This window comes from Melanotaenia boesemani, chromosome 3 (genome assembly GCF_017639745.1).
Source record: "Melanotaenia boesemani isolate fMelBoe1 chromosome 3, fMelBoe1.pri, whole genome shotgun sequence".
Classification (NCBI taxonomy): Eukaryota; Metazoa; Chordata; class Actinopteri; order Atheriniformes; family Melanotaeniidae; genus Melanotaenia; species Melanotaenia boesemani.
Genome location: NC_055684.1, coordinates 27,861,405 through 27,878,258, shown reverse-complemented (window position 1 = coordinate 27,878,258; position 16,854 = coordinate 27,861,405). Strand labels below are relative to the sequence as shown.

At 35.4% G+C, this 16,854-nt stretch overlaps 1 pseudogene; it reads right to left on the bottom strand.

The window, feature by feature from the left end:
• Positions 1–2,270: 2,270 nt before the first annotated feature.
• Positions 2,271–12,351, bottom strand: LOC121636968 (annotated as a pseudogene).
• Between the last annotated feature and the right edge of the window lie 4,503 nt (positions 12,352–16,854).

Genomic DNA, 16,854 nt, shown 5'->3' with positions numbered 1-16,854 from the left:
GTGTGAAGGGCTATGGTGCATGGCTGCAGGGTGTTCACCTGGATGAAAGCCTGAAGAGGAAATGTAGCACTGAGGTTCTCTACAACAGTGGTACCCAACCTGTGGTTCCCAAAGAGCACAGGGGTCCCTGAGGCTTTGATTAATGTCCACTAATTGTCCCTATTTTAAGGAAAAAAAGTAAGGCTGTATGTTATTCATTTAACTTTGGCTTTATCAAAGGACAGGACTAAGCCAGAATACATTTTATATGGTGAGAATCTCACTTTTAAAAGCCTAAAACCAAGCATGGTTCCAGCACAGTGTGGAGCAGGGGGTCCATGGCATTTTAGTAAATGCATCAAGGGGGTTCCAGAGGAAGGTTGGGAACTATTGCTCTACAAGAAGGGGCACAGCAGACATTACTTACTGAAGATTACTTCTTGAGGAATCATATATCCTTCAATGTCTGCACCAAGAAGATGCACATCTTCTAAATATGTGGTTGAGAGTGCAATCTGCTTGGCACCCATCTGTTGGGGGAGAAGCATCAAAGCCAAATCCACCTCATCTCCCAGGATTAAATTGGTGGTTGGCTTATTCCTATACCCTCCCCCGAAAGCTTCAAGATTTTTTTTAATGTCATCTCACGCAGCATTTAGGAAAATACACAGGCTGAAATGACATAAACAAAATCTCTAGACTTAAACTCTTAAGCTTTAGCTTAAAAAAAAAGAGAAAAAGAAAAACATTCTCTATTCAGGAGTTAGAAATAATTTTTTCCTAAATTTTTTCAGTAGACAGTATGGTAAAGTCCAAATAGTGACCTTGAACTTCATTCTTGTAACTCCTTTTCTTAGCTGGATGTTAGTAAAACAGCCAAGTTCTTATAGAAAGCCTTCATCAGAGAAGCAACACAGTATAATAATGATTAATTCCTTCTGGGTGGGAGTGGGGATTTTGGCCAGAGTCTAATTCACTTTCTTTAAAAATAGTAAATAGGTCAGTGGTGGGATGTGCTCTCAGAGTGTCACAGGAAACTGAGGAATCATGTGCATAAGTAAGTTGATGTGACTAAAACAGACCATATTCTTATTGATGTTTTGTAATCAATTACTTATCAATGTGCAAATAATCACATTACAGACAAAAGAATACACAATAATATAAGTTTTATAACCCAGAAAAGGTTTAATTATCCAAAAAGGTTTTAATAATACAGTAATCCAATAAAATATGATGTACTAAAAACAATAACAGGCATTTCTTAAGGCACAATGTTCATTAAAAATCGAAGCAGCGAGTAGCTTAACATCTTTTCAGAACCACAAAGAGATATATTTACCAGGTTTATTATATGTTTTATAAAAATGTCTAAAATATTTAAAATCTTAACAATTTAATCCTGGTTCAATAGTTTTGAAAAAATGTGCCATACAAGTCACTATTTCCTACTAATTTCTCTCTTAAAAGTTACTGCATACTTAAAAACCTGCGTTTTTTTTCTTTTTCTTTTTTTCTTTTTTACTTTTTGCTAAATCATAATGCTGATGTTGGTCTAAGCATGAGAATTGTAAGGACATTAAAACAAAAATCCTCATTTTATGAGTTTAAAATGGCTTAATATGCTATCTGCTTATTAAAATCATTTTAAACCTTACAAAGTCCACACTGTCTTAAGGTAAGTTTTTTTCTGCAGACTGTGCAGACAACTTGGTCCGGCGAACATGACTGATTATTCGCCATGCACAGCATCATCAGTGAAAACTGATCCAAACTTTCCTGATGCAGTACAATGGTTTGCTATTTGAACTTCAAGTTTAAGGATTTAACATGTAACAGACTGCATGTACACATCTAAGTTCATTACTATGGTGTCATGTGAGTAGTGGCAGAATGCTGTTACGATGCCCTGGTAGCCTTTCTGTAGAGACAGCAATAAGTAAAGCTTTTGCATTTGTCGTGATTCAATCTTTTCAGTTAGATGGTAACTGTTTGACATATAAACCACAGAAAAGGTTGAAATGTTGTCTTTGTTCTGTTTCTGTAAAGATTAAAAATACTAATTGATGAATAAAGAAATCCTACTTTAGAATTGTTACCATAATCAGATAGGTCACCCCACCGTAAAAGGATTACTGGCAAATAAATAATATCAATCAGGATGCATGTAATCAGTAGTGTAAAAACTCCCCTACATATCTTTAAAATGAAAAACAAACACTATCTCTAAAGATGTCATTTCATTGATTTTTTTTCTTTTATTTCTTTTTTTATTTGTTTGCTTTTCATCATCACTGACTTGCTGTGAGTGAAGCGTTGATGCTTCTAATTTCCTTTGCCATCACTAGAAGGTCATCTGCAGCCTTGGAGCTTGCCTTGATATACTGCAGGGAAAGTAGTAGTCACAGAATTCCTTCTTCAGCAGTAAACAAGCAACAAAAAAACTAAAGAGCTTCCAATGAAACTCACAATTACAAACGTATTGTTAAACTGTAAAATATCACAAGTCAACCCCTCACCTGCCAGAGAGTCCCTTTTCCTTTGGTCAGTTTGCAGATCATGTTGAGTGGGATCATAGACAATGATGATATGGCCAGAAACCAGCCAATACAGTATGACCACCGTGGATACACATGTGTGTTGTTGAACCTCATTGGTGAGTATCTCAAAAGCAAAAAGACAAGGGTTCCCTGTAAAGGGAAACACATGATTAATAATAAAGATTGAATGATAATTATAAAGATTATTGATTAATACATTTGAACAGTTTCTCTTGACACTTACAGAGCAAATCAGAGGTATGTTATACATCCAACAGTATTTGATCAATGACAGAGGTTTGTACCCAATCATGTCCTCAATGTTGACACAAAAGCGTTCAGCTCCTGGAACAGAGAAACTATATTTTACTTGATAATTGGAATATATATTTGTATGTGTAAATTTCTGAAAGTTCGTGCATTTAGGGTGACATGGGTGATGTCTGTGTAAGACGTTTAAATTTACACCGCCCACTAAAAACGGTAACTTACCATAAATCCATCCAATAATCACTGACTGGAGGATTGCAACCAGAAGGAGAGTGGGTCGACTGCACACATAGTGGTCAAAGATCTGCAGAATATATATATACCAGCCTAAAAGTAAAACAGTCAGTCATTACCTCCTTATCCATGTTGTTAACCTTGAATTTTGTGCTTTCAAACTGATGATAATCAGTGTGTGCAACATGCCCTACAATCAAAATAACCAACCAGGTCATTAGTTTGTACATTTAATTGTGACCCAATGGGCATCCACAAATTACTTTCCCTACACGCTGAAGGTGGGAAATAAGACTCATACATGTGTTTACAGATCATGTTGCTTTCTACCATGTTCCTTAAATTGGGTGCACGTTTGACAAAATCATGACAGTTGTTTATTTTGTTCAAAGTTACGTTTAGTCAGTGTTAACTGGAGAACTGTTTTCCTCTACAAACTACATAACAAACTACATAATTAATATTAGTAAAAAAGAAAATCAGGATTAAAATACATGCTTACTTTCAATATTTGACATAACCATTAACACTTGATTTTTTTGTGAATGAAATATTGATTTATCACATATGTAAATTACTTTGTTCTATTTTTATTATGCTTTACATGATGCATCCAGTTCTTTGGAATTGGGGTTGAGTGCTACAACATCTTTAAGGAGATTGTTTTTACACTCCTGTGCAGTAGTTTTTACTGCTACAGGAGTTCAAATGCTCTATTCATAAGTTTTAGCCTGCATGAACAAAAGGCACAAGGGGTCATTTTGTGAGGATAATTTCAGTATGTGTCAATGGAAACAAAACAAAACTAACCAATCAAATAATGTTAAACAAACAAAAAACATTTATAAAAGCTGCAAAAATTTTCATATTGTGTTGTGGATTTTATCAAATTCCCTATGAAAGGAAATGATCTGACCACAAGTCATGATAATAATCTCACCTCTGATACTAAAAACAGCCCCAATGTACAGCTAACAGCACAGATCAGCATCAGAAAAAGTTCCCTGAGGTATCCTTTTCGAATATGGAAAAGGCAGACATCTGTTAAAGACGTCATGAGACTTTCAAACCCAGCAAAGTGAGAATGATACAATGACAGAGCGGTGCAGAGATGAGTAGACTACAAAAATAATATTTGCATTCAATTTTTCAGGATACATGAAATCAAAGCTGACCTGACTGTCAATTCCTAACAAGATGATCATGGTGAAGAAACACACAGACCAGACTTGAGGCCAGGGCAACAGTGTGACAGCTTGTGGGTAGACTATGAAAGCAAGGCCAGGTCCTGCAGAGTGTAACCAACACATTAATCATTTCTGGCTAAACTGCATCTTTATTTAGACATATACAAAGCTAATATATTACCTAACCTGCTATATAAATTCTGGAATTTTAAATTTAAAAGGCATTCAGGCTGAAAAGCTAAGTGGTACAAAGCTGCTGTTCAGCCATACCTGACTCAGCAACATTGGAAATATCAATATTCTGCTTTTGTGACATGTAGCCCAGAATTGAGAAAATGGCAAATCCAAACATAAAGCTGGTCCCACTGTTCAGCAAGCAAAGATAGAGAGAGTCTCTGCAAATCAGAAGAAAGGTGATGCATTTCTGCCTCTATAACATATTCACAATGGAGTGATCACACTATAACAAGCATATAACAAATATAAATATGAACATTTCTATAAAGATTTATGAAGGTATTCCTCTAACTATAACTCAGATAATCCATTAAAAAGGACTTAATATTGTATTTATGTTTGGCCAATGAAAATGAAAAAACAGATACATCACACAGTTTTGTTTTGACAGCAGGGATGTTCAATTCATAAATTTTATATATCAATTAAGCAACTGATCTGCTTCTCAGATTAATAAATAAATTGTGTTATTAAATGAAGACATGTAAATGCTCTCCAAACTACACTATAAGAAAAGTCCATAGGAATAAGGTTAAATGTACCTTAAAGCTTTGAAGGGATTTTTTGTTGAAACTTTTCATTTTAGTTTCATCTCTTTTTGTTTTTATTTATTTATTTTTTTGTACTTTGCATCTTAGGATCAAGAACTTCTCTCAAACTTAAACATATCTTAGGTCCTGTGTCCGGATATTGGTTTTCTACTCTTAAAGTTCAGTAATGTTGCTAATTGCTAATCTATGTGTTTCACTAGGAGTCAAAATAATAATAGATAAGTACTTATTAACTAATCTAAGATCAGCTTAATTCAATCACTTGTTACCAATTCAAGCAAATATAATTTGGTTTAACTCTATTCTCTATTTGTTCAGCATGGTATTGTTCCATGAATGGAACAGCGTATATACTATGGAAGTACAGAATTTTCCATTTTTAGATTAACAGACATGCCTGTAAATGCAACAGGGCATATACTGTGAAAGTACTGAATTTTTCGTGTTGGGATTCACACAAGTATTTGTACAGGTAACGGTAAAAATGTACTGGGAATTTTCTGCCAGGATATTCTCTGTTTTTTTACAGACATTTTTCTTAGAGTGTGTCCAACATCACAAACTAAGCAAAATTATTTTTAATGTGGCACAATTTAAACAGCATAGGAATAAAATATTTGTGTTCCAGCATCTACCCTCACCTAAAAACAATTAAAAGTTTATTAATCTGAAAATATTCCAAATAAATCCAAAGCAAATTAGAATATGAGAAGCTGAATGATACCTGTGGGTCAGCAAGGCGGGAACGGTTGGGGTACATGTAATATTTTATACCATGCAAGGCTCCAGGAAGGGTCATTCCTCTGAAAAACAGCACTACCAACAAGACTAAGGGTAATGTGGCTGTGAAGTAGGTTGCCTGCATTAAAAGAAAAACATAATTAATTAGAATTAAATGAATATGTCACCATAACCAATACCATTGTCATTGTGTTAAAAAATTGAAATCTTGTGATAAGGCGATGCACTGCTGTATACATTTTAGGCATACTAACAACTCAACAGACATTATCTAACAACTGCTAAGCAAGGGACTCATTTAAAATCTAAAAACTAATGATATAACTAAGGCTTCAATGATGCAGTCATTGTGCAGGTATATACTAATGTATATACTAATCTTCAGTCATTGAGGAAAAATTTGTTGGGATTAAGTCACACTACAGTAGGTAGCTATGTGGGACAGACAGGATCCAGTGCACACATCTGTCTCACAGGGCAGTTTTCCAGTCACCACTTCCACTTTCATGTTCTTTGTAATAATGAAAACATTCTTTTACTGCTTTCCTCTAACGTGTTTCCTACTTGTGTCTGTTTTTGAAGTTACCAAAAAGGATGTTAAGAGTTTTGAGCTGTTACTACATTCCACACATGGTGATGGGGTACTTCAAATCAGCTGTTAAATCCTTTTAGTTTATTTGTGACTGCAACAACAGAGTGACTGAATTTCAGCATTGGAGGTATCACACAATATAGATGAATTGCATGTTATCTCAGTAGTACACAGGGGTGGCTGTAGCTCATGTTATAGAGTGGTCATCCCTCTGCTAGAAGTTGGGTGATTTGTTTTGCATGCCTAATATGCAATGAAGCGTCTTTATACAAGACACTGATCCCCTACATTGACCCCAATAAGCTGAAGGGTTTGTTACTGTAGAAAGTGAAAGTGCTACCAATTAATTTAACAAGAGGTGCAGGAATAAAATTGACCTTCCATGAAACACATTTGTCATCTTGGTCTTACCTTTCCTGTTGATCTGATTCCCTTCCAGACACAAAAGTAGCATAGGGTCCAGGACAGAAGAAGGCACAAAGAAAGGTCCCACCGTAAGCTTCCCAAGAACTCTATGCCGGTGGAAATGTTTAAAACCCCCCGCCTGTAAGATTACACACTGTTTGTAAATGTGAACCATTATTTAAAACAATGAAAACATAATATGGCAAAATTTCCTTGCAGCAGTAAAACTTGCTTGCAAAACTGCAGGATATTGTATGAAGCAGTCAGTTGCATACTCACTACCAGAACTGCATATACTTTGAAGGAATTTGAAAGAAAATACATTAATTTGTAATGTGTAGGATGATTATGACACAGTCATTATTTGTGTTATTAGTTATACTTTTAATTGACAACTCAAGAAGTACCTGACAAATTGCCTTTTGATGTGCAGCTCAGTAAACAAGCAATTTAAGAGTCTTTATTTGGTTAACAACTACTTTCAATTATTCTGGCTGATTAGATCTATTCTTAGTAGAAAGTTAGGGAGAGCTATGCTGACAGTTGTTTCATGTCAAAACTGTCCCACCCAGACAGATCCAGCAAAAAGATATCATAAAAATGAGGAAGACATTTAAACAAGTCTGAAGGTGCCCGTAAGGTTAAAACTTACTGCCAAAACTCCATAACAGATGATGATGATGCATTCTCAGGTGAGGTCCAGTTAGCTGTGGCATCATAGTTGTTTATTACTACACAACGATCTGGAATATATCAAAGTATTTTTAACATGCAAGATCTGCTAAAACAAAAATGTGTACTTGCTAAAAAAAAAGTTAAAAGTTAAAGTTAGAATTTCAAAGATATTATGCAAGTAAATTCCTTAAATTAAGGTTGTATATGTGTGGAGAGAGCTGTCTCATTGTAATGAATTTACCTGTATTCCATGTATTATTACAAGTAGCCCATGGCAACTCTCCAGAGAAAGAAGGAACAAGTAGAGGAATGCCCAGGCTAAAATCACAATGTAGCTGACACTTCCATAAAAAATTATTATCTGGCTTGCATATCCCATCCCTGGAAATAACATAAACTTTACAATAGTGTTTCCTCAATATTTACACCTTAATCTGTTACACTCTACTCACTGTACTACATAGCTTACCTTCAAACAATAGGCACACCTTCCTCCAACACATGATTCCTCCCTGACTGGTGTACTGGCCCAGTGCTGTTTCCAGTACAAACGTAGGAATTCCACAGGTCACAAGGGACAGCGTGTAAGGAATGAAGAATACACCTGCAAGTGACAATAAGGGATAGGCCAAGCTTCTTACATGCCTCAATCCATCTCAAATAAAACCAGCCCCAATGCTGGTGGCATCTCTTCATGTATTTATAGTTTTCAACATCATTTTTTCTTAACATAGTACTTTTTACTGTTTCAGCTCCAGTCAGCAATGTTAAAAACAACAGATCAAGTCTGAAATCTTGGTGTCATTTTGGACTCTGAGCTAAACTTTAAAAGCCATATTAAAGCATTAACCAAATTAGCCTTTTACCACCTGTAGAATATTTCTAGAATAAGGCTGATGGCTCAACATGATTTGGAAAAAGAAAATTACATTTGTTTACAGTAGTCTTGACTACTGTAAAGGAGTTTTTACAGTACTCTCTAAATAAATCACTAAGACAACAGCAACTATACTCCACAATACTGACACTCGTGTCCTCACAAAGCCCAAAAAATGAGAACATTTATCACTTCTGTTCTCAGATTTCATCACTGGCTTTCTTTACACCAAAGAATTGGTTTTAAAAATTCGCTGCTGGTCTACAAGGCGCTGAAAGGCTCAAGTCCAAAATATATGTCCGATCTGCTGACACCAAATGAGCCACCCTAGTTTTTATTCTCCTAACATCTGGAACAAACTACCAGATAACCTGACGACTGATTCGAACCTTAGCTTTAAATTGTGTCTTACATTTTAAAAAATTTCCCATTGCTTTTAATGGGAAAGAGTTTGTCTTTTTCTTTTTAAAAGTATCTTCTAGCCTATGTACATTGATAGTGACAGTGATGATAATGATGTTGATGATGATGACGATGACGATGATAATGATGATGATGTATTTCTTGTTGATGTTTGTCTGTATCATATTATGTACCTGTGTTTATCACGTTGTCTACTTCTGTCTATTTTAGCTTGTTCTGCTATTTCACTTATTTTATTCTTTTTACTTTATTTTACATATTTTATTTGAATCTATTTTTTTATTTCATTTTTCATCTCTTTCATTCTTTTTATTTTGTTTTAATTCTGTGAAGCACCTTGCTATAATGCTTTTAATGTTTTAAGTCAAGCACTTTGAGTTGTCATGAACTTAAAATGTGCTATACAAATAAACCTGCACTGCTTTACCAGCAGCATTTCAGCTTTTTGTGGAAACCTGCCTGAAAGCCTAGAGATCAGGGTTGTAGTGTTTCTTTTAACCCTCTAAGCGCCAAAGTCACAAAATTGTGACAAGCACCAGGGCATATCTCCAGAAAGAGAGCTTAAACCTGAGCTTAAAACACTGCTAGATGGTAGACATGTGAATCAGCCATTATAAACTGGTTTATTATCAGCATTTTTTTCTCATTTACAGTATGCCTTAAATACTAAAGGCCTAAAGAGTTAGTAGATGCCTATCTGCTTTACTAAAGGCAACACAAATATCTAAATCTCAGTAGAGTTTTTTAGTTAGATTATTTTTATATAATGCATTGTGCAATGTTTCCAAAAATACCAGATGTTTTTTTTCTTTTGCTTGTTTTAGTTTATCTTGAACCATCACGAAGTCTGATAGCTTAAGATAACCAGCTTCTTATTTATTATTCGTGGGATCACCAGATTATAAATGAGCCTAATATTTATATTACAAACCTTGAGAGTCTTGTTCCTCTGATGAAGAAGAAAAGTAAATCTGGACAGAGATTGCAACTGTGTCCAGTGCTTAAAGTTGCCTTAAGTAACATGTAAGGAATCAAAAGACTTAAAAAATACACTGCTATATTGCTATGTGAGTATCAGCTAATTTAAAACAGCAAAAGTTTGCATGGGGGGTGGGATAGGTTTCACTTTTTGACCAGTGATGCATCTTGTTCATCTGAGACCTATCCTGCTATTTGAGATCAAAATTTGACTGTAAATGGGATATGGTATGGAATTAAAGTGCCTCTTAAATTTTCACCCAACAATTTATTAATTCATGTTGAAATTTAATGGATTATGTATTTTTTCACCTTTGCTCAATTTGGATGTTGGTTTGGATGATGGAGGTCATCGTTTCCCTTTCTAAGCAGTTGCATCATTTGATTATATGTTGAAAAAGATGACGCTGTGAATGTTGATGAGATAAATTAATTACAGTATAAAAGACTGTTTCAGGTGCATTTAGGTGGTAACAGTAAAAAGAGCCACTTTAATTATAGTGGCACTTCAATATTCATAGGAAAAGCAGACGCTAGAAGAAGTCAGTGATTTAGGTGTACAGAAAAATTATACAGAGGTTTGAAAGGTTGAAAAGGTCTAGTTGTTCTGTTTGTCCATTTGTTTAAAGTGTAGTGATTTTTCTTCTCCCCCCCCCCCACCTTTTTTTTTTTTAAATCCAAGATAAATTGTTTTATAATAACACCAGAGACACCTCAATCTTCAGGCTTCCAGTCAAAATAGAGTCATGGAGTTATCCACTGCAAAATGCTATTTGCACTGGTACAGTGCATTTAATAACTTAAAAAAAGATCATATTATTACTATTTTTTTAAAAGAAACAGAAAGACAAGAAGAACAGGCAGCCTTACACAATAATAAACCCATTTTAGCATGTTGGGGACGGGGGGGGGGGGGGGGGGGGGGGGGGGGGGGTGGAGCTTCCCAGCATGCCTGCTGATTCTATCAGTCTGTTCAGTTCTTGCTGTTTGCACCATGAGTGAGACTGTTACTTAAGTAAATGACACTCTGTTCTTTGACTATATGCAAAAGTACTAGGAGTACAGTTCAGTAGTAAATAAAATGATATGGCTTTTTATTTAAAGTAGAATTTAAACTTGAACTTGAAACAATATATCTAAATAAGGAAGAATTAAATTGGTTTATATCAGTTTTTAAATGTATGTACTTCTTCTTGTTTACAGAGGACTTTTACAACGAAAGAAAATGTCTTTTCTTTTAACCTTTTGAAAGTCCAATGGATTGGGCTAAATGGGATAAAGCATTGCATTCAACAGGACCACCTATAATTAAAACTGCATCACTCAACAACTTTCACGGTGAGCATTCTGACAAATAAAACGCCCTTTACAATCTATCTATCTATATCCTACTGAGTGAAAAATGCTGTAATGGCATGACTGGGATAGATCTTTCTGAATTGTCTGGCTGGGAATCGATGCAGATTTGACCTAACGGTTACTTAATTGACATGTTACATGTTATTGTAGCCACAAGGGGGACCTCTAGCTGTTTCACAAAAAGTCATTTCCTATAGATGACAAATAAAAAAGCAAAGCTCTCTGTGTGAGAAATGTCTGAACTTGGATAATGACGGTTTGACAGCAACAGTTTTTTTTGGCCTAACCCAAGGTATGAATGACTAATAAATACTGTATCAGATGTCTTTTTCCCCAAGGCATTTTGCACATGGCCAAGTTTCAGCTTATTTAATGCAGTCTGATAAAGTTCTTAACATTCACCAGAAATTTATTTCCAGTTATTAATTAAAAGAAGTTATGGTTAACTAATCTTTATTACATTGATATACACGTCTGTCAAACATTCGTCAGTCAAACACTGTCTGGTCATGAATCTTTAGCAATAAATCAGACATCAGATGTTCTAAATATCTTTGACCTAGCTGAATCGTGATTAAATTGTGATTGCTTAATCAATGCCCATATTTTTGCATTGTGTTTTATTGTTCTTGCTTCTACTAACTCTATTAACATCTAATATTGCCGCAAAACGATAACTTTGTTTGAGGGCCGCTGTGGGCTAAACCCGGGGTTTTCTGCCAGACTCGAGTTCCGAAATATTCTCAACCACTTCTGTGTCAGCAGCGATACGTTTATTCCTTCCATTCATTGTTCCAAAACACATCCAGACACTGAGTAAACGTTATTCTGACTGAAACAGGCTTATGCTATATATTATGTGATAACACGGTCAACAGAAATGTGACCACCACCGAGCTCACCCCACTTCCTCATCCATTCATCTAAAACACCTGTGAGTTGGTACCTTTCAAACTTCGTGACACACACACACACGCCCACAGCACCACGCCCACCACCCAGATGCCGATGCTGCATGTCACATGTGCCACCTCATAAATATGCAAATACTAATATGGCTCCTACATCTAATCCACCATGACATCTTAAATACATATCTGAGCTATATGGGGGATGTGGCAAAAATAGTTGTTAATGTTATTAATTTAAAAGTATACAACTAATGACCACCAGCAGCCAGGAAGGATGCTATTAAAATCTTTTTGCTTTGTTTTTATGTGGGGTGACAGCCTGAGATAAGATGATGCTTTTCCGCCTGACGCTTGCATAGCAAGAACTGGTGCATGCTCTCACATTGGCCCATGTTTGTGATTATTGCATAGTCACTAGTGATACCTTATCAATGGATTAAACAAATAAGTTTGTGTTTCTCATTTTGGCAGGAGGTGGGTGACAGTGGTGGCAACCTGTGGTGAGTAGGGATGTCATGATTATAGATTTTCTTGCTGTGATTATTGTCAGAGAAATAATACATCTGTATGATTTTGTGCACTGATTAATTTCACACTAAAATCACATTAACATACCTTACAGGGCTTTCATTTATTTCTACCTTTAAAGAGAACTAGATAATAAATAAACAAAGTGACCAAGAAGCGTCATTCTAACTAAATCCTCTCTTATTTGTAAGCAATAAATAAATACTACATATTAATTCTGGATCTGAAAACAGATGGAAAATGTCACAGGAGCTCTACCTGAACTTAGGAGGATTCTTTCTGTAGATTATATTATAAGAATATTTTCGAACATTTCTTTTGAAACTGAGAAGAGAATTTTGAAGAACAGGAAAAAACATGCAGCTCACCTCCAGCTGCATATATATATATATATATATATATATATATATATATATATATATATATATATATATATATATATATATATAAACGAGATACTAATATATTTTAAAGTAACTTTTTACGAGATAATGCGTGCTTGTCAGTATTAGGCTACTTCTAAACAAAAGACCCTTCTCTTTCTGTTAAGTTGTTGAGTTTCATTCAGTATGACACATTGGGAGATTCCCTTGTCTCTTAAGTTATGTTGATGGGATTGTTATAGTTTGTCGACTTTGCACACACCTGAGCACTTTACGGCTGTTCAGGCGTAAAGCCTAGTTTGGTCTGTTAGACGTAGCCATGTTTCTCCAGGATCAGTTGGTCACTGCATTCAGGTTACGTAACGATACAGGAAGATTGCTGAAAATAGACAGCTGGATCCCTGCGCCACAAATCACAACTGTAAAATCCCATACTGCAGGACTATCTTTGGACAGAAGGCCATCTTAAGAGCTCTAAGCTCTGAAACTCACTACAATCTGACATTAAGACCATACCTGACTTTAAAAGGTTTACTTCCAGGCTTAAGAAGACAAACCAGGACTGTACTAATTTTTAAATACTGTAATTTTCTGTGTGGGTGTTAAATGGGTGGGATTGTTGTATGCATTGGCATTGAGAATTAGCCTTTGCTAAAATGCTGTAGTGTGTGACATGACTCATGAAACATACTTGTCCCTATCAAATAAATAAATTTTGATTTTATTTGTTGAAAATTACAGTAAACTGCAGTTCACACTAAGTATAAAGGCACTGTCCATTTTAATCAGTATGAAAACTAACTGAATTCACTTGAGGTTACAGCTTTTAACTAAAGCTGGGACAATGACAATCACACAATACTAACAATATCAGAAAAAGTTTAGGCACACCAAAACAATGCATCATAGCTGCAACTATTCATATGCAAGGGCATACCTACAGTATCTGTGTAAACAAATACAGCTGGTCATTGAGAGAGAGAGAGAGAGAGAGAGAGATTTTGAGATGTGGTTGCTGGCTTCACAGACTCCTGAAATTTGTGTCATAGGTCTCATGAACCACATATTGAAATAATTACATCATCTGAAAACAATAACTGTCTCAAAATAGTAGCACATTTTAAAAAAGTATGTGTAACCCAATTGAAGGTTGCCACCAGTGAGTTGTTTCCCTGCCTGACCATCACGTGATGTGTTTTGGTTCACAAGACTTGAGGTGCGAATGATTTTTAAAATTGGCTGAGAAGGAGAGTCAAAGCTTTTTGGTCTTTAATCAGTTGAATTGAACTTCTCATTTAAATGTGCTTGTGTAGATGAAAGTAGTTATATAGAAATGCAAAGCTTTCATCAAAGTAGAAATCTAATACAGAAAACATTCTTATTTAGAAGTTGGAAGTGTTTGATGGTGAAGTTACATGTGTAATCATCAAGTGGAAGAAACAAATGTGTGCAGGTAATACTTTCTAAACTTGCTTTGCTTTGGTTTGGTTTTGAAATGCTGTTTAATCCTTCACCCCCCCGCGGAAAAATAAAGACCAATGGGTGTTGTAAGTGGTGTATTTATCCCATGAAAGTACCATTTACAACCTAACAGTAAACAGCACATCATAAGTTCTTTATTATGCCTTTTAATATGATTGTGACATTGCCATATGGCAATACTATGCAATAAAGCTGAAGTATGTATAAACATGAAAGAAGACCAAGCTCTAACTGCAGTGATAACATTTCCTGACATCTGCAGTGACCAGGTGGTTCTGGTTCACGTGGGAATGAGGCAAAAAGTGTTTTTAAACACACACAGTAACATTAGAAGGAATTAAATCAAAATCAGGCAGCCAAGAAATAAAACAGACAAACAAACAAAAAACAAAAAACATGCTAACTCCATAATGAAAATAATTTGAAGGAAAGTATACATGGCCAGATTTGGAGTGTGACACATTCAATAGAAAATAATAGCTGTTACTGTGAGAAAGCAGTGGTGGCTATAAAAGCCAACCTAAACATTGATAACAGCAGAAATGCTGAGGACTTGCGTGTTGCTGGAGGCGGTACTGAGTCTATGTGCCAACTTTAGGATCGCTGACACTGTAGCTGCACAGGGGTGTGCTGGAAGAAATTCACTTGGTAGAGTTTTCCAAAACACTGACACATACTTGGCAAACTTTTCACCAGTATTAGATAAAAATCCTGTGTTTGCATTCCATTATATGGAAAAAAAGGTTTGGAGAAAAATTTAAAAAAGCATCTAACCAGTCCACCGACATCCCTGCTCATAGAGGCGGTATTTAAAGCCCCTCTTTCTGTACTTCTGCGTAGGCATCAATGTGGTCAAAGGCCACATTCCTTTAAAACTATAAATACAATTCCTTAACAAAATTTTGTGTTGGACAATCTTAAATGAAAAAAATAATTTATTTGGCTTCTTTTATTGCTTCTTTATAATCAGGTAACTGTTTATGTATTGAAAAATTTACAATCACAGTTTTATGTGATTACTAACCTATATTATATTGAGGATCAAATGTGAAGATAATGAGAACATTTATAAATTATCATTCAAACTTGAGGAATTATCTTCTTGGGTGCATCAAGATGAGAGAAACAGTTGCAGATTATCTGTGTGTTTCTTGTAAATGTGTGCATCCCACCACACACCTCTTGCCACAAATTTTAAATTTCTGAAATCAATTGGCAGTGTTGCCAGAGTTAATAATTCCAGATTTTTGGCTCATTACTCCAGTGTTGTGAGATTTCTTCAGGTTTAAATCTGTTTAAGTGATTCCCATGTGTGCTGACTTTCATCTGTTTTGAAGAGAAGGAACCGAGGTGGAATTCCACTCACAGCGTGAGGGCTCAAATATGACTTTCTCAGCCCTTAAATCAGTCCTATCTTCAGCTCCCTCAGAGGGGCGGTGGCTGTCTTTTCAGTAAACGTTTGATATGGTTATTTTCTTCATAAGAGGCCAAACTTATAGAGGTATAGAGGTTTTTTTCCACAAGCTGTCATGACTTCGAACAATGTACTCTGAAAGTGCCTCAGACATGCATTTTACTGTTTGTTACTTTTACTGCTATTTATTTATACAGTGTTTTATACTGTGTTTTTTTTTTTTTTTAATTGATTTAGTATTTTTATTGTTCTTAGTATTATGCATTTTAGAATGTGTCTATGTGTGGTATTCCTAGGCTTGTGGTTGTTTTGTCTGTTAAATGTGACAATGCATTTTGAGTTGAAATGCTCAAAACTTTAACAAGACAATCAGTGTAATTTACTTTGCTTGTCAGTAGTAATGACATCTCTGATCCGTGTTGAATTTCTAAACCCCCACTCCCTCACTGTTAGCTGACACCTATCACCAACTGATCACAATATAAAAAATAACTGGTGGTATGTCTACCATCACTCCAAGACTTTCTTTTTCTCACATTACTTTCCCACGTGATCTTAATTTACACCCTGTGTGAAGGCCATCGCTGCTGTCAGGTGCAAACCTCCTATGTCCAAAACTGTTATTTTTCAAAAAATGAAAAAAACTGAAAGGTTTTTGTAATAATGGACATAATGTCATCAAACTTGGTATTGTGTTTTACATCATATATTTTTGGTTAAATATTTGTAAAACTACAGACAGACATAAAGGGTGACCAATAGTACCAATTTATGAAGGAAAAAGATTTTGGACATAGGAGATCTTTGCCTGACAGCAACGCCATACACCATGACTGCCCTGCTCTTTTAGAAGGAACTGGTGTGTATGTTATCCCTTGTCAATTGTGTGTCTATGTTGCCTGGCAGGTTTCTGAAAGCAGACGTCACAGATGTAACTGGAAGTACCTGGCCAGCCTCCCAGGAATATTTAAAATCTGGCTCTGGGCTATATTAGATCATTTGCACAACCATTGGGCAGTTTTCTATTCTATTTTCTTTTATTTTCTTTATTCATTTAGTTTTAGTTTTTAGTTTATTTTACATTTTAT